The following is an 18,951-nucleotide window of genomic DNA, read 5'->3' on the forward strand; positions in this document are numbered from 1 at the left end:
TGCTACAGTACAGTCTCTCTCTTCCTCTCTCTCACACACACACACACACACACACACACACACACACACAGAGGAGGAGTGGTTTTTACGAAGTCAGAAGGAAGAAGTCTAAGTTACAAACAACTTTTTATACATTTCCAAAAACATGTTCACACATAACAAGGCATCCTATAATATAATCACATCACTGGTGATCAAACCATGTATCACCTGCTTGTCACCTGTGTGTGCTTTAAATATGATGGCACCATCTTGTGATTGAAATAAGAAATACAACAAGTTGTATCCAAACTAAATAGTAAAAGTTGAACTTAACATATGAGGATTTATCTCAAGTCTCAAATCTTTGTGGACTCACACATGAAGAAACTTCACTGAAACCAGCCAGAAAAAAAGGTGACACGTTAATGCAGGTGATACATGTGATGCCTTGATTACCAGTGATGAGATGATCCTATAGTACGCCTTGTTATAAGGCTTTATGTTACCCGGCAACAAGAGAGCCGATGACATTGCTGCTCTTCTCATCCGATTTCTGGAGGACCACGATTGTCTGGACAAATAGAACAGCGTTTGGTAAGTGAAACTGCTTTTGTTTTCTTTACATCTGCAGTGTGTTAATTTTGCCTATCGTGTCGTTTATGGATAGTGTTCCCTGATGTAAATAATATTTGAATGGCCCTTGCTCTTTAGTGTGAGCGTTGCTGGATTGTTTTGTCACGTTTTGTTGTAAATATATGTGACTGGTTCTTGTGAGTTCGCTCTTGTCATTGTGGTAATTACATAGATTTTGACCATATGCATTGTCCGTTAATTACGAAGCATACCGTCCTGCGTGGGTTTAGGGTCCGGACAATTGAATCTGTTTGGGCTGTTTTCTTTTACAAACAAGAATGATGGTCTGGAGAAATGGGGATTGTGTGGCGATTGCTTAGCCCTGTTTGAATCAGTTGGGAACAGCTGCCTAAACGCTGCGGGGAGAATGTGGCGTGAGTTTGTGCGTGTTGTTTTCCTTACTAAGCTAGTTTAGCATAGCCTCGCAGAACATACGTGCCTCAGCTGTGTTTTGTTTTGCTTCCGGGGTCAGGCGCTGACCCGGAAACTAAACAGACAGACAGACCGGTGTCTCCACCGAAATCTTTATATTTACTTCTGCATTTTCCAAATGCACTAGTATTATTGTTCGGTTTATAAGCCTCGTACCGAACGGTTTAATACGAATACGTGATGTTACACACCTAGAAACAAATAACCGTAGCTGTGGCGCCATCCTGAGGTTATTAGGTGGTAAGACGGCACATACATTATAATGTGTTATGATTGTGCTTATAAAGCATTAAAGACATGAATTTCATATATGAAAGACATTTATTATTTTACAGTGATAAACGTAAGCATTTTTAACCAATAAATAATTTGTATCAACTCATTTATCAGAAAGTAAAAATAAAGTAAAAATATCTGCTGGTAAACTGAAGTAAAAACATAAAAAAAACTGACTATGATCTCTAATATGAACGTGTCTGTTTATGTTAACTCTTGTGGACACAAACGACTGATCTGATGACTGCAGAGAATGATGGACATTTATTGAGCAACAGTGAAAAGGTTTACACGTGCACAGTAACAGAGCGAGCTAACTGGCCGTCTCTGCATCTTTCAGACTTCCACTAATCTGGCGGTGGTGGAACTGAGACAGGGAGGGGCGCTCTCAGTTTGGGAGAGGAGCAGCAGGAGTCGGTGGCGAATGTGCAGGATGTGGAGGAGGACAAAGCATCTCTGGTACACAGCTCTGGTAGAAGGGATCGTCCTCATCGGCTCTCTATCAGCTCCTTGTGGATCTGGATGTGAAGTCCAACAGGGTCTGGAGGAAACCACAAAGAACATGTGTTGTATTGAAATAACACGCATCACCAACCCTCCATTAAAAAAAATCAGATGAGCTGAAGAAGCACAGCTGCACACTGAGACACTACCAAATATCTCACACTGCTGAACATCTGGCTGATCAACTCTACCTTGAGTTGAGGAGGAAGAAGAGCGCTCTCTGGTCCATGAAGTTCAGCATCACAGTCAGTCAATGTGTGGAAATAGCTGTGAGGAGAAGAAGGATGTAAACAGAAAGGCAGCTTTACTTCTTCAGCCCAGACATGTTATTATGACACAGCTATGTTTCTGTTTGTTATCTGAGAGGTGATATTTACGAGTGTGTCTCTGGTCCTTGCTGTTCCTCTATGGTCTTCACATGGCAATAGGAGAGGAGGCAGCAGTGCAGGTTGATGGAGGTTGATGGAGGAGGCTTCAGGTGGAGCTAGAGTCATCTGGTAGCGTCTTCAGGTGGAGGCCGAGGTTGATGGCTGCAGGTGAAGGTTCAGGCGGCAGGTGTCTGCGAGGATCTGCAGGTGGAGGCAGCAGCAGTGATGGTTGTTGGTAGAGCCTGTAATTGGAGAAAACAGATGGATATTCAATTCAATTCAATTAATTGTTGTATAGCCCAAAATCACAAATTACAAATTTGCCTCAGAGGGCTTTACAATATGTACACATTTGACATCCTCTTGTCCCGGAACCCTCACATCGGAACAGGAAAAACTCTCCCAAAAAAAACCTTTAACGGGGTAAAAAAAGGAAGAGGCCTGTGGGAGAGCAACAGAGGAGGGATCCCTCTCCCATGATGGACATAAGTGCAATAGATGTCATAACAGAATTACAACACATTCAATGAAATTACAACACATTGATTATATCAGATAATAGGCAGACAGCTAAAGGAAAAGCCTAAATTCGGCAAATTCAAAAGTAATGTCGCAAAGCCACACAGCTCTCAGAGTACAAGTCCAAAGAGCTCCCAGTGTTACAGATGTGGTGGTATGCCCCACCCTGAAAACGAGTGCCCTGCTAAGGATGCAGAGTGCCGTTCCTGTGGGAATAAAAGGTCACTACCAGCGTGTGTGCCTTGCTGGTAAAGCCGTGCTTGGTCTTGAGGAAGAGGAGGAGAGTTTCTTTCTCAGCTCTGTGACATCTGATGCTGATCCATGGACTGTTGATATAGACGTTAAGGACAAAACTTTCACTTTCAAACTTGACACCGGAGCGGATGTCACTGTTTTAAAACAGTCTGTTTTAAGAGCATTCTTTCCAATGCACAGCAGACTGTGCTCCAGAAGGCAGAGAAGCCTTTACTTGGTCCAGGACGGATTCCTCTAGATGTGTTGGGGTTCACTAGACTGCTGCTGAGGATAGGAGCCAAGCAAACCATGGCAAAGGTCTATGTGGTCAAAAACCTGCGCATGCCATTGTTGCCAGCCATAGTGGCCCTTACTCATTCGTGTTGACAGCATAGACATGGCGACCCTAAAGTCAAGCTACCCCAGGCTATGCAGTGGCCTAGGGGAGGTACAACGTTATGAGATAGAAAGTCGAAATTATCAGATAGAAAGTCAAAGTTATGAGACAGAAAGTTATGAGATAAAAAGTTAAAGATGGATAGAAAGTCTCGAACTTGAAGGATAACAGAATCTATAACTGTAGGATGGTCTTAAAATGCTAAACATTATTAGCCTTGCAGTTCTCTCCTGAACGCTTGGTCACTTGAAAAGAAGGATTTCACATCCTGCTTCGCTCTTCACGTCGTGCTAGCTTTCTCTGGAGTACAGTGTCTTCTAGTGGCTTTAGTGGCAACATCATTGTTCCCACTAGGTCAGTCACTTATAAAACTATTGCTGGAATAAACAAGTGTGCTCACTTTATAACATATTGGCTGTGCATGAAAACAAAATGCATAACAATGTGACAACACATTGGTGGGCATCACACTCACAACATGTTATCTTTGTGCTAATCATCATATGGGCCTTGACAGGTTGCACACTCCAGTCTGACCCATTAAAGTGCTCACTATTCCCACTCCAACGACAGCGATGCCAACAAACAATCCTGCTTTCAGTATACCTTTGGCACAGCGAAACCACTGTGTGGTCCGAGTCTCAGCAGCTGGAGCCGGCAAGAGGCTCTCTTCAGACTTGACATCATTGTCATGCTTAGACCACTTTAGCTCCTGCTCAAGGTTATTAATTTGGGCCGACTTAACATCATTGTCATCCTTAGCTCCCTGCTTAGCTCACTTTAGCTCCTGCTCAAGGTTATTAATTTGGGCCGACTTAACATCATTGTCATCCTTAGCTCCCTGCTGAGCTCTCTTTAGCTGCTGCACAAGGTCATTGATTTGGGCCGACTTGACATCATTGTCATTCTTAGCTCCCTGCTTAGCTCACTTTAGCTCCTGCTCAAGGTTATTAATTTGGGCCGACTTAACATCATTGTCATCCTTAGCTCCCTGCTTAGCTCTCTTTAGCTGCTGCTCAAGGTCATTGATTTTGGCCGACTTGACATCATTGTCATCAGCTTCCTGCCTAGCTGTATTTAGCTGCTGCGAAAGGCCATAGATTTGGGCCGACTTGACACTATTGTCATGCCTACCCACCTTTAGCTCCTGCTCAAGGACATTGATTTTGGCCGACTTGACATCATTGTCACACTTAGACCACTTTAGCTCCTGTTCAAGGTCATTGATTTGGGCCGACTTGACATCATTGTCATCCTTAGCTCCCTTTAGCTCCGGTTCAAGGCCATTGATTTGGGCCGACTTGACATCATTGTCATGTTTAGACCACTTTAGAAACTGCCCACGTTTATTCATTTGGGCCGACTTGACATTATTGTCAAGCCTAGCTCCCTGCTGAGCTCTCTTTAGCTGCTGCACAAGCTCATTGATTTGGGCCGACTTGACATCATTGTCAACCTTAGCTCTCTTTAGCTGCTGCACAAGCTCATTGATTTGGGCCGACTTGACATCATTGTCATCCTCAGCTCCCTGCTTAGCTGTCTTTAGCTGCTGCACAAGGCCATTGATTTTGACCGACTCGACATCATTGTCAACCTTAGCTCTCTTTAGCTGCTGCTCAAGGCCATTGATTTTGGCCGACTTGACATCATTGTCATCCTTAGCTCCCTGCTTAGCCCTCTTTAGCTGCTGCACAAGGCCATTGATTTTGACCGACTTGACATCATTGTCAACCTTAGCTCCCTGCTTAGCTCTCTTTAGCTGCTGCTGAAGGTCATTGATTTTGGCCGACTTGACATAATTGTCATCCTTAGCTCCCTGCTTAGCTCTCTTTAGCTGCTGCTCAAGGTCATTGATTTTGGCCGACTTGACATCATTGTCATCCTTAGCTCCCTGCTTAGCTCTCTTTAGCTGCTGCTCAAGGTCATTGATTTTGGCCGACTTGACATTATTGTCATCCTTAGCTCCCTGCTTAGCTCTTTTTAGCTGCTGCGCAAGGTCATTGATTTGGGCCGACTTAACATCATTGTCATCCTTAGCTACCTTTAGCTGCTGCTCAAGGTTATTAATTCGGACCTGCTGATTCAACATTTGACGCTCCCTAAATTGATTAATTTGTGCCGGATTCATATTTATTTATTCAAATAAGGAAGGAATAAATAGCTGTACTGTGTGTCTTGAAAGTTCTCAATAACTGTGGACAAAGTCTGGGGTAGGTAGGCTTTATAGTTTCTTTGCCTTTGATCTGGACAAATGATTGTGCCTTTCATCTCTTTGTGACGTCATGCCGTTCTAGAGTCTGTTTTGCCTTTCATCTTGAGAATCTTGAGTCATTCTATGCGCCAGCTGTGGCCATTCGGAGACCGGGCGGCCGCTGGCAGACCCGCTGCGGGATGTTTTCCATGCTAAATCCCTTGTGTAGACTAAATTACTATCGCCGGTGATGAGTGATTTATTTATTCATGCTGTGCGTCAGATCGCATTCCTGTAAATTGTGCGATGATATCGTTAGCCAACATGCGTCTTCTGCAACGTCCTTATTCTCTGATTATAGCTTATCCTCTTCACTTGATTCTAGCCGAGGTTTCTAGACCGTCTGGTCCATACATTAGAGCAGAGGTAGCCAACACGGTGCCCGCGGGCACCCTGTCGCCCGCAGGGACCAAGTGAGTCGCCCGCAAGACATGTTCTAAAAATAGCACTAGTCATTATGGAGCTCCGTCTAAAATTGTAGTTGTTGTTCTTTTTTTAATCAAAAACGCTTGCAGAGAGTTAAGAGTTGGGTACCCGGAGGCGCACGGCGGACAGCCGGGACGAGGCTGGCGGACCACACTAGGTTTTCAGGTTCTGAATGGCGGGCGCATCCCGTTGGTGCCAGACGCGAGCTGCGAGCGCACCCCGTCGTCAGGTCCGTAAATCCTCGGAACAGGCCGCGGGGCAACAACTCAGGGGTGGCGGGGGTAGAGGCGAGGCAACACAATCCGACCGAAAAGGCCCAGACTAGAGGTTTGAACGCGGGTAGCCCTTCGTACTACTCAGTACTACTCAGTACCCTTGAAGTAGCTCTCAGTTTCAAAAAGGTTGGTGACCCCTGCATTAGAGGGAGAAGGAGGCGAACTGTTGCTGCGCCTGCACGACTTCATTCGTACACTCACTCTTTCTGTTGTATTGAGGACAAACCGATAAGCCAGAGATGGACTTGCTGCTGCAGGACTAGGGGAAAAACGTCTTGCATTCCGAGGTAAGTCAGGCATCATGATGGACAGACGTATTTTTCTTGAATCAAGTTACCTTTCAAAAACATTAAACGTTATTATATTTCAAGTTAGATCGATTGTTTGTATTATTATCTTCTATTTTCAGGTAGTCGTACTGATCCAGATGACTTTAGAGAATTTATTTTAGAGGCATATCCAAAACTCAGACAAGGGGGAGGATTTGAGTTGCTCAAAATCTCTGGAACAACACGAAGTCGCCAAATGGTGTGTTACATCATTTATTCCAATAAATTGTTGCTCTCTACATATCAACTCATCCAGTATTAATTGGAATAATTTAAAAACTATTTTTAGATTGGAAAATTCTTTCAAATCCCAGTGAAGCAGCAAAGAGATTCAAAGAAGACATTTTAAGCCAGCATGCAACTAGAAAATCATTATATCTTACCATGGATCTTGGAGACAGTGCAGAGGACAGTCCTTTCTTTTTATAAGATGGCTAATGTTGAGTGGGCTTGCCCCTTGACATGCACACTCGAGGGTAAATTGGTTACACACGCAAAACTAAAGGTAAAAAATGATCATCTATTCATTTAACTGATGTCTGTACTGTGTATTTTGCTTTTTCAGGAGATCCAGCAATTGGTGATGACGTGACTCGCCATTTCTTTGCAAGCATCATGTCCAAACTTCAGTATGGTTTTGAGATGACTTTTAAGTGAATATTCACTTTGGCTGACGGCTGGTTGTCAGCTATCAGGCTCTGTGTTTGGTTTGTAGAAAATACCTAAAACCTTAAAAAAACAAACAAATGTGACGCAGCTGCTGTGGCCCTGTAGGTTTCTACAGGATCACCCAAAGTATTCAGTGGCTGATTGATATTTCCTTACTAATTCTGTATGAAAGTTTGAATGTCTATGTCCTTTACATTCTGCACTATCAATGTTCTTTCACTTTTCTCTTTTAATTGAAGTACCAGGAGGAACTCTTCTTTTTGAGGGGGAACAAGATCATCTGATTCCCTCCACTTGGCATTACCTTTTGGAGAGTGACTTCTTTGTTGCTGCTGGCCGAATGCTTGGTCATTCATTCCTCCATAATGGGCCATGCCTTGGAGGACTCAGCCCAGCTATCCTGCATGTGCTCTTTGGTGGATCCCCAGAAGAAGCCATAATAGATATTAAGGACTGTGCTGACCTTGACATCCGTGAAACAATCAAAGTGGTAAAATACATTTTTCCAGTAAGATTTGAATGATAAAAATTCGGGGCAAGGACAATAAAAGTAATACCTGATGTCAGCAATTTTTCTCAGATATTTATAATGCCACAATCACATAATTTACTAATTTAAACCAGCAGGGGGTGCTGAAGCAATATTAAAACCATAAACGTAAGTCCATTTCTTTAAAACATGTGATTATAGTGACGGATGTCATCATGTGAAATGTGTTTTTAGAGCAAACACAGTTTTAACAGGTTCCCAACATGCTGTTTAAAAGGGATACAAAATGACATTATTTGGGATGTGGTTTGAGACCAGTGGGTGTCAACCACGTGAGATTCTGGAGGCTCTTTCCACTTCACAACTTACTCTGGTAAGATTAAAGTCAACAAAGCTCTCAACTGGCTCATTGATTCATTAACAATGGCTGATAACTTGCCCTCTAAATTGCTGTAACATATGTAAATCTCTCTGAAACTCATTTATATCTGTTTTTTATCCTCCATTTCTGTCAATTCCTCACATTCCATCTTACCTCTCCTTATCTCTCCGTTACCATTCTTGCCAATTATATCCACATCTTCACCTCTGCTCCCGGTTTCCTCTCCTCCTACCAGGCAGACCACCTGGTGCGGCGAGGTCGCCCCTTGGTGCAGCAGGAGTCTGTGGATCTGGACGTCCCGGAGGAAAAGATTCCTAAAAGAGCATCGACCGAGATACTGGAGGCTGAGAGGCTGGAGGATCTAGAGACATGCATGGTAGGCGTGGGTGGAACCGTGTGTTTTAACTGTCCGTGATTTATTTCATGTATTATTATCTAGGCACCTCGTGTTTTTCATGCGACTCAAATTACATTTATTAATTAAATGTTCGATTTAGTTGTATGACGCAAACTACAACCTAATACCACCCTCTACTGGAAAAAAATAGACCTTGGCTACTCTACATTTGCCAAAGACAATTGAGGATAGAATTTACTATTAATTTAAAGAATTGTCTCGATGTTCAGTAAATATCAGAACAGAACTTTTTGCAAAATGCTAAAAACCTGTTTTGCTTTTATAGTTGGCATTTCAGGTTGGTTCATTTGTACTCTATGAGGGCAGATATGTGTGTGTGTGGAGACGTACCTGAGTCTTATTGTTTCCTCATCACCTACCACTCTTTCAAATGTAGTCAACCCTTGGAACGGTTGCTTTTCACCACGTTTGTTTTGTTGATTTTTGTGTTGATGTAATAATGTGTGTGAGTTGGGATGTACAGTAAATGCAGGCTGCAGTCAACAGGAAGCTGCATGTTCTTCGGTCTCTGGTCCTGTCTGTTTCTCTGGTGTCTTGCCCCTCTTTTCATCTTATATCCCTCTCTGTCCTATTCACCTCTACTTTTACAAGAACACCAGCTATCTTTCTTTTGTCTTCACTAGGCTTTACTATGTGTTGTCTTTCTTCCTCTTCAATCTTCTTTTCCTCTGTTCTTCCTTCTCTTTCCACCTTTGCTCCATGGAGATTTTGTGCTGCACCAGTGTAAGTAATTCTCGACTGTCCCTCTAAACTCTCTTTTCAATTCACTTTCTGCTCACGCTGCTCTTTTCCTTTTCTGTCTGTCGTTGCTGCGCCGGCTTGCTTCACATTTCTCTGTGCTACAACACAAAGAGCCTCACGTATTTTAATATTTAATCCTGGTGATGTATTTTAAAGATGGTGTAGAAAAGCTACACTACGAGTATCGTAGGACGCATTTATCTATTACTTCCTCACTCACTCTCCAAATTATTTAACATAGTTGAATACTGATATTTGAAAATTAACTTTTTTGTTATGCATCCAGCCACATTGCACTGTTTCTCTCCACTCAATGCACTATGTGCGTCATCACCACCTTGTAAATGTGGATCACAGCACAATATAATATGCAACATCATAATAAGTACCGTCTAAAAAAACATAATAAGTAACTCTATAATTTGTTAATAATTACATGATGATGTCTGGTCTTAGTACAAACTATGAAATCTAGTGTAGTTAAAATAAGATGTGGACAGAATCCCAAATAGCCACAGAGTTAGCTGATCAATTTCATGATGTTTGACAGTACTAAAAGCTCTACTGGTCTTGAGTGATAGAAATGACTTGGACAATTTGTTAACAATTACCAGAAATTTTATTTGATTCTGTGCGCCTCTTTCAGATGACTCCAAAATCCAAGAGGAAGAGCATCCACAGCAGAATGCTTCGGCCAGTGTCTCGTGCCTTTGGTAAGCAGTATATTATATTTTTTTTATTTATATGTCGTGACATTTAGCTGTATTAGAATCAAATAGTACATTATCTTTCTGCTTGATAATATAAAAAGCGGATGGATCAGGGTGGCTGGTTTTAATCATTCTGCCTTTGGTCTTTCAAATAATTCCTCAATCTTGTGCTACCTGATGACACGTGGAAGGAAGTACTCTTGAATATTCAATGTGTATCTACAATGAACCTTCTAATGACCGTCTAATCCACAGAGATGGCGTTTGACCTGGACAAGGCCCTGGAAGACGTCCCTATCCATGTGGACGAAGCATCAACTTCATCTCAAACTCCACCTACTCCATCTCAGGTCCTGCCAAAACTGGAGCACCGACCGCCAGGAGGGATGGTGGAGCTGCCGTCCGAGGAGGAAAAAAAGCTGCAGCACTTCACCAAACTGCGACCACGAAGGAACAAGAAAAAGCACTCCAGCAAAATACCTGTGAGTAAAGCTCAGCTGCTTTGTATGGATTTTTAAAGTTCATTTCCAGACATGGTACCAGATCCTTCAACTTCCTCTTTCAGCAAATCAACAGTGCTCCATCTCAGGATGGGGAGCAGAACGGCCTAATGGGAAGGGTGGACGAGGGTGTGGACGAGTTCTTCTCCACAAAAGTCACCAGGATGGACTCCAAGTGAGGATCATGCTTCATTTAGAGTTTTGTCATGAAGGACTGTCTGAATATGTATTCCAGTATAGATGTATTCAACTATACTTGCTTCTAATATTTATATTTTACTATTATGTATTAATTATTTAATACTTTTTTGTCTCTCGTTCTGTCTCCTCTCAGACGTTCCAAGAGTTCAGAATCTCATGATGGAGAGAAGAAGAAGAGTAAAGGAGGATTCCTCAACCTCATCAAACGTTCCACCAAATCCGAAAAAGCAGATAAATTGGACAAATCAGAAAAAAATCAGACGACCCCCCCCCCCCCCCCCCCCAGTTTCGGGTAAGTCAGAGAAAAACCAGGCGACCAATCCAGCTTCAGGTACATCCTCAGCCACTGTAGCCTCGACGGCGGCTTCCATCCCTGAGGAGCCCTCTTCACCAAAGGCCAGCACCTGAGCCAAAGTCCAGGTACAGATGAATATTTTCTTGTTATAGAACAACAGATTTCACAGTACCTCTGAATGTACCAGTCGGCCCCTGATACCCTAATAATTCCTGTCCCTCCTGCAGAGACGCCTCCAGCCGCTCCCAGCACACAGACTACAGCAGCAGCTCAGACCGCTCGGAGGAGCTGAGGACGCCAGACTCCATGGACGAGCCCTGGGAGTGTTCGGACGGCAGGGGCAGCCCTCAGGGAGGCCGGCGGTACCAAGGGTTGCAAATGATGGGCAGCGGCCTCCTCGCAGAGATGAAGGCCAAGCAGGAGAGGAGAGCACACAAGGTGAGGCGGTGTGATTTCAAAAAGCAAAAGATACAAGAATAAGGGAAAAGTAAGGTACTGATGGGAGACGCCACCATGTGGCAAATGTCTTGTGCCTGATTTTAATTTCATAGGACAAGATGAATATGCCCCCCATAATCAAACACAGAATATCCTTATCCTGCAACATCTGTTTTGGGTCGTAACTTGCAAGGCAGTTACAAAGTGAGGTTGTAGTTGCAAAATGTAGTTGATAAAAAAACTCAACTCAAGGTTGAATTACCTGCTTCTTTTGGAGCTGTCTTCAACATGGAAGAGATGATAGTGGTGCTCTTCCTTTCACTTTTGCAAACCATCGCAAAAACAAACACGGCACAAAAGAAAGTCAACAAGAAAGAGAGTGACACTAATAAACTGCAATAAAAAGGAGAAACCCTACTGTAATATGATCAAATTAAGTTAATGAAAGAATTCAAGCTCAGTTTTGCAAGAGATTCAAAAGTGATTATCTTTGAACTCAAGTTAAGCCTTCCACCTGTAGAAAAAAAGGGGTGTTTTAGTAATGCTCCATTTATTTATTTAATAATAAAAAAATGAAATAGTCTATTTTAAGCCAATTCTGTAAAATGAATGTCAAAATAACATGACAGTAAAAGATAAACTTCAAAAGTAAAGTGGTATGGCAGTGAGATATAGAGGGATGCTTCTTTAAATATTTTAGTTTTGGGGACAAAGTGCTCTAAGTGTTCAGTGCTGAAGACAAGCGAGAAAAGTGTGTGTGTGTGTGTGTGTGTGTGTGTGTGTGTGTGTGTGTGTGTGTGTGTGTGTGTGTGTGTGTGTGTGTGTGTGTGTGTGTGTGTGTGTGTGTGTGTGTGTGTGTGTGTGTGTGTGTGTGTGTGTGTGTGTGTGTGTGTGTGTGTGTGTGTGTGTGTGTGTGTGTGTGTGTGTGTGTGTATACAGGTGTAATGGAGAGACCTATTCAGGAGACTACTTAATACAGAGCTTGGGTGTGTGGGCATTTTCTAACACAAAGGCGCCACCTCCTGTTTGAATGTTGCTTTGCTTTACACGTACAGTCAACAATAAAAGCTTGAAACTCCAAATATACTGTATATAAAACTGACTGCAAAGTGTAAAATATACCAGACTCAAAAAGATGGTCACTACTGGGACTGAAATTCAGCCCAGGACTTTGAGAAGGAGAGGGCTTTTTTTAATGCAAGGGATTTTTTGGGGGGGGGGGGCATTATTGCAGAGTAAAGATAATCTGATGATACTAAAGACCTTCAAGAGACTTTAAGATGTCTTGCTGACACTTGCCTGTTCAGTTTGTATAATCACTTCACCACTGCACTGAATCAAAACAAGAACGTTCTACACTCGTGCATATCGTAATACAATATTTTGTCCTTGTGTCTCCTCTAGTCTTCCAGCCCCGACAGACCTGACAGCAATGCAACAGGTGAGAGTTTTTTTCTGTTGAGATAAACATAGGAAGAAAACAAAACTTTTAACTCAACAGTTAGTGACTCAAGCAGACCTGCAGCTGGTTTTAGTGGATTATTAGTGGATCACGTTCCTGTTTTAGTGTCTGGTTTCATACCCATATGGTACATGAAAATCATTGTGTGCATGATTTTAATTTATTTTTATGCATGTGCCAGCAGCCAAGCCCCAGCCCATCGTCTCAGAAAGCCGCTCTCCCAGTGGCTCAATTAATAAATCAGATCCTCCGACTGGTTCTCCAGAGAAGACCCCTCCTCGTGGCGAGACGAAGCCTGACAAGGCACCTCCTCGTGGCGAGACGAAGCCTGACAAGGCCTCTCGTCTCAGGGCTACGTCCTCCTCGAGTTCTCCTGGGGGGCCAGTAAGTCCCAAACCACCGGTGCCACAGGGAGCGAAGCCTGCCCTGGCTGCCCGACCCTCCATCCCACATAAGCCAAGGACCAGCAGCACCAGCAGGAGCATAGGTACAAGCATTGGATCTGATTACCACACTGTTTATGTCCACATTACTGAGAGGATTGTTGCTGCAGTGGTTCAGTTGTTAATCTTCCTGTCAGATTGTTTGACGGATGAGACCATATTTGTTATAAGCTGATAATATGTTTTTCCTGACAGATGAGAGCTCAGATTCCCCAAACAGTGGTGGCGTGTCTCCTAAAGCCACAGTTCTTCCTCCAACGCTGAAGAGGACGGTGTCAGAGAAAGACAAAGAGGGCCAGAACAGTCTGCAGTCAGGAGGCTCTACGAACAAAACCACTCAGGATGGTGGGTCACAAAATCTGTCTGTCAAAATCTCTGAGTATCTTTTTTTTTTCTCCTTCACCTGAAACCTGTCCTTTGGCCAGAGCAGATTTCCCCTTGAATCTAGAGGAATTATCTAGGGCCTAGACAGACTGATAGATGTTTGATGTCACTGTCAGGTTGTGACAGCAGTATTATGTAACAGGCAGCCCGGCAACTTGGTGATTTATGACTGTCTATGCTCCTTTCCCTCTGATGTTTTTATACATTATGTCCTCTCCTTTGGTCTCCCTTTCTTCTCTCTGCTCTTCCTCCCTTCATTTTCTTTACTCAACGTTATCAGTGACGCCCTCTGGGCCCTGTCAGAGGCACACACATCTGATTCATGTTGATGAGCTTAATTCCTGCTCTTAAGCAAAGGACAACTTCTTTTGAAAGCACTGGCTGCTTAGTTTTTTGTTTTTTTTGTATCATCAATAGAACTTTAATAAAATCAGCGTTTTAACCATATGCATATTGAATAATTCCAGAGACTTAAAAGCTAGAGGATGTAGTTTCTGTTTGCTCAGTGCAGAAAGTGCAATGTCAAAACATCTGCGCCATCAGATGGATTCTTGGACAACAACACATTTTTTAACCAGAAAAAAACCTTTGCTCCTACTTATTAGAGATTTAATGATGCTGGAACAATAAATGTAGGACATGAAAGCATTCAGGGCTTTATAAGAAACGTTTAAAAAAAAAAAGACTTGCACATTGTCCTCCCTTGTCTGAAAGCACTGTACATATATGACCATATGCGTCAGATGCAGATCATTACAGAGTCAATCGAGAGCCATTAGGTGGCGGTATACACAAGGGAATGTTTAGTTCCTTTTGCATGTTGAAGAAGACGATCAAGAATAGTGAAGTGGCAGTGTGGAGCAGAATCCCTTTTAAGTACTCTATCCCAGCATGCTTTGGGCAGAGAGTAGGGAAATATTCTTAAACGATTATCAGTCAATCGAAGGGATAACAATCTGTATATCCTTAATAAAGGTTTACAACTTGTGCTGTATATCTAAGAATCCATTGTTTCTGCTACAGTTGTAATCGTGCACTCCTTTGCACATTTACTAAGACGTTTTTGGCAGCAGATTGCTCGCAAAGATAAGGGTGAATTGTTGCGCTTTACATCACTTATTGCTGTAAAGCCTCGGTTATCCTCCAAAACGGACACTAAGAGCTGCGTATGCGTAGTTGTTCTGTCTGTGCTCGATGCCTGCGTTCTACACATGCACAGAAGACTGCTCCACTACCTCTTGTAACGTACAACAACGTACGATGCGGTCGTCACCCTCTGATGAAGAAACTGTAGCAGTATACGTAATATCAGATATATTTAAACAAAATGTGTAGTTTCAACAATTTCCCTCTCTTCCTCACCTTTCTTTTCTCTTCCCCTATCTTCCCCTTATTCTAAGCATTGTCAACACTTGCTGTCATTTTCATCTTCTCCCTCTCTTGTTTTTTAGTGAGGGCGGGGTTTGTGTCGGACTCTGTTCAGCGACCCAGCCGTCTCCGTACCAACTCTGAGGATCATGGCTCCTTCAAGACCAAGGACCAATCTCCAAACCCAGACAAGGACAAGGCAGCGGGCAAAAAGTCCTCAGACTCTGGGGAGGAGGCAGACAAAGACTTTATTTTAATATGAGTAAGAGAAATTCACAGCAAAAACCTGTTGACAAGTCTCACATGTTTTCCTTTTAGAAAAGCAACTAAAGGAGGACTATAATCAATAATCATTAATTGATATGTTTTCATTTATATTAGCGGTTGTACCTGTAGGTTTTGTCTGACCGCAAAGTACAAATCCTCTTTGGTTTGCAGGAAGACCTGCTGTAGTGTCATGCAATACACCGTTTCAAATTCAAGTTTGGTTGTCTATGACAAGATAAAACTAATGATATTAACACTTGGGGTAATATCCTCTGTAATCTTTTTTTAGTCACAACTTGTCACCTAGTAAACCAAACTGTGCTAAGTCTCCTAAGAGCTTCCTCCTCACAGACGGCCTTTTCTCCTTTTTTCATTCCTACTCTCTGCCGTCAGGTGAAAATCTCATGTCTCTCAAAAAATAACCTTTTCAGGGTTTGAGGAAACGGTTCCTGAAGTTTTCAAGCATCTTAAGCCAATGACTACTGAATCTTGAATGACGTTTGTAAACCACAAAAAAAAAAGATGCTTCCAGGAACCAGCAGACTTTTTGTGCAAAAGACAGAGAGAGAGAGAGAGACTGTGAAAATATGAGTGGACATTAAAAAAAAATTCTCTTTCCTTGTCTAATAGCTCTTCTCCCAGGGACCAAACACATGTAACAATAATATCAGGATCACTGTACTGTACTTGATCTCAAACATACAACCAGACCAGGACCCAATGGCATTCGTTTCCTTCTATATATTTGTATAGATTTTTCTATATGCTATTATCAGTATGTGCAAGTTACTTTTCTCCGGACTTCAGAGGTGACTGAATCCATTATGCAATTCATCTTTTTTTTTTTCAGGAAAATACAGGTTCAGCTGAGAATCTCAGCCCACCATAAATCAGAAATACACATTTGATGTAGCTTATCTAACAGCAAAACCACAAGTCCCTTAGAGGAGACTACATCAAACATCCCGTCTGAACTCTTGTTTGTCTCTGTGTGGGAGAGTTGGAGTAACCATATGAAGTGTTGCTTTGAGAGGACTGTGGTGCACTATAACATCACTGATCACCAATCCATACGGCTTCAGCACTGTTAACTAACACTGTTCTGTGTTTAGACACTGTGAGAAAAAAAAAAAAAAACATTTACTGTATCATGATACCTTTAAACTGCGGATGTCTTTTTTCTGCTGTTTGTGGGGGAAAGGAGTATGTGTCTGTCATTAAAGAGCAATACAGAGGCCCATCATAAACATGTCTGTGGTGCTTTATGGTAAAGAAAAAGAAAACAGCATTATGTCTAGCTGGAACTTGTCAAAACAAATGAGAATATAGATCATTGCTAAACTCTGTCACACATACTCTGAATTGCTCTTAAAGACAGATTAATTCCTCACTTCTGGTAGCACTACCTGGTGTGCCGATGGTCCAATGAAAGCTTACTCAAAAACAGGATGTTATAATGTTATGTATGTAATGTTGTGTATAATAATCTGCTTGAAGGTAACATGGAAACCACTGACATTTGCTTTCAATTTCAGAAGCTATTTTGTCTTATCTTTGTGTGAAAGCGGCACACTGAGGGAACTCCAGCCTTCAAACACTTCAGACTTGACCTTCAGGGATTTCAAATTCAGTTCACTTTCAATTTATTCTGTCCAAAGACAAGTTTTGAACTTTAAATGATAAGGAGTTGGCATTTGTTAGAAAACGATTGAGAAAACAGTGCCTGAAGGAAAAGTGCACAGAGGGTAGCTGGATTTTGACCACAGGGACCTGTAGGCTAGTCTGTATGTAGCGTTTTCAGGACCTGAACGCTACACAACAACAACGACGACGACGACACACATTGGTCTCAGGCCTCATCTTTGTCTTTTAACAGCGAGAAATGCCCTTTTCACACTGCTACACAGTCAGCATACAGATTCTAAAATCATGTTCAAAATCATTCATCTGATTAATTGGTTACGGTTAAAAAAATTCAGATTGTGTGTCAACTAATACCTCTACAGATTGTACCCTTAGCGTTGGATTTTTTGCTTTGAATTATAAACATGCAGTTTCACTAATATTAGAAAAAGCGGTTGGGACAGACATTTAGCCTTTGCATTAAATTATACTGCATTCATCTCATATTGGGGTTACTATAATTACCAGTTAACTTACAAATACCATCGACATCCAAGTTGTAATAATAACTCTGAAAAATTGTTCTGAAAGTTTTCCTTAAAAAACAAACAAACATGGACGCCTCACGTCAGTCAAGGGAAATAACCCAAATTGAAAGGATAGAATGCTATATTGTCAAAGCATATTGTTTAAACCCTTATCCAATCAACTTTGCAGTCATACAAAGGGATGACAGAAACACTTGTCGCACGTCATAAACATGATAATCTGTCTCATTTCTGTTGAATAAATACCTGAATGTGAGATCCAACTAATGCTTCATTATATCAATGATATATATCATTATATCTAGTTGTTGTGTGCCAAACTGTGCTCCAACATTAAACATTAAATGTACACCAGACCTCACTCTTTATGCCCAGTGTGAAAAGGGCACAACTTGTATTTTGTTGTACCATGCAAGAGTTATTTTAGTCACAGCCAAAAGTCTTACTGGTGCACCTTTTCCTGTGACGTCTATGGATGTCTCTTTGAAGGATTATGATGAGATTTTGGTTTTTTTGTCACTAATCATGGCTCGGAAATAACACTGTTCCTTCTGTATGTAGTTAATCTAGTGTCTGATGTCAACAACTGCTTTGATTTACAGTCAAAGTCCCAAAACTGAAACATTACTTTTAGTTTGAAATATGCCATATCCTGATGGAAGGAAATCATATGGACACCTCCTCTCTCTGTTTTTGTTTTCTGTTTCGTATTTCAGAAGCAGCTGGCTGTGTTTCTGTCAAGTTGTGTGAAAGACTGTTGGTGCACGGAGTGGAGAAAGTGAAGATAACCAGTAACACTGAGTCTTGACTCCTGAGTCTACATGTGTGAGACTGCATGATGTGGCTGTGAGTTGTACTGTATGTATATATGTGCTTTCATACATGTAGGAGTGTACGTGTGTAGATATCAATGTGTAATATACGCACATGTAATATACACACTGTGACACATACACACGCCTATGTGAACTCAGCAAAACCTACGTTGTTTTGGTACTAAGTACACTACTATACTAGGGGTTTGTTTTTAACTTATTTGGAATAAAAAACAGTGGCCGGTGATGTCTTGATCCTTTGTTGTTTTTCTTCTTGTACATTGTGTTCATAAATGTAGAAATTAATTCTTTGTATGTATTAATTTGTTATTACATGTAATCAATTCAATGCTACTTTCATCATTATTCAAAAAAAGGAAATTATGCAAAACAATGGAACATTTTCCCTGAGCTGGAAAAATAAAACACACAAATGACATGTTTGCTCATTGTCAGTGTTGATAGGTTATTTGTTCCATTTTGTCATGGATCAATAAGATCCACTAAGTCATTCTGCTGGTGTTGGACATTTATTTGTGCAAATATTAATATTGATTAAAATAATTTGACA

General features: G+C 41.7%; 1 pseudogene; it reads left to right on the forward strand.

Moving 5' to 3' along the window:
* Positions 1-371: 371 nt before the first annotated feature.
* On the forward strand, positions 372-17,828 carry LOC142969719 (F-actin-uncapping protein LRRC16A-like; annotated as a pseudogene).
* The last annotated feature ends 1,123 nt before the right edge of the window (positions 17,829-18,951 follow it).

This window comes from Anarhichas minor, unplaced genomic scaffold, assembly GCF_050575085.1.
Source record: "Anarhichas minor isolate MPS153535 unplaced genomic scaffold, ASM5057508v1 ptg000041l, whole genome shotgun sequence".
Lineage (NCBI taxonomy): Eukaryota > Metazoa > Chordata > Actinopteri > Perciformes > Anarhichadidae > Anarhichas > Anarhichas minor.